The sequence below is a fragment of the Pteropus vampyrus genome, unplaced genomic scaffold, assembly GCF_000151845.1.
Source record: "Pteropus vampyrus isolate Shadow unplaced genomic scaffold, Pvam_2.0 Scaffold4, whole genome shotgun sequence".
Classification (NCBI taxonomy): Eukaryota; Metazoa; Chordata; class Mammalia; order Chiroptera; family Pteropodidae; genus Pteropus; species Pteropus vampyrus.
Window position 1 is genome coordinate 2,829,101 of NW_011888785.1, and position 528 is coordinate 2,829,628.

Genomic DNA, 528 nt, shown 5'->3' on the forward strand with positions numbered 1-528 from the left:
GCAAATATGGCACTGCAGAGATTTATTCATTCAACAACAGGTCTAGGTGCACGGAACACACCAGTTTACAAAAGGGGGTGGAAAAAACTCCCCAACTTCTTGTAGCTTACATTTGGGTGAGAAAACAGCAGAGGGCAGAGTTTTGGAAGTATTTCCACTAGGTTGCCATAAACCTGTGGGATCTAAAGAGTGAGATTGATTAGTCTATGGCCAGGCCACCGTGAACGTGCCCGATCTTGTCTGATCTTGGAAGCTAAGTGGGGTTGGATCTGGTTAGTACTTGGATGGGAGACCACCTGGGAATACCAGGTGCTGTAGGTGAAAAAAAAAAAGTGAGATTAAAGGACATTGGTGGAACCAAATCTACCTAACAACTAAATCCAGTGCTTCTGTGGATGCTGCTGATATAATGGAAAATTTTAAGGGAAGAGGGCCCTCCCTCAACAGGTGCCATGTTTGCTACTATAAATATGCTCCACAGACTTGGGGGCAGGAAGAGCTGGAGTCACAAGATGTTAACATAAAACT

General features: G+C 44.5%; 1 pseudogene; it reads left to right on the forward strand.

Moving 5' to 3' along the window:
- Positions 1–202: 202 nt before the first annotated feature.
- LOC111742970 lies at positions 203–321 on the forward strand (annotated as a pseudogene).
- The last annotated feature ends 207 nt before the right edge of the window (positions 322–528 follow it).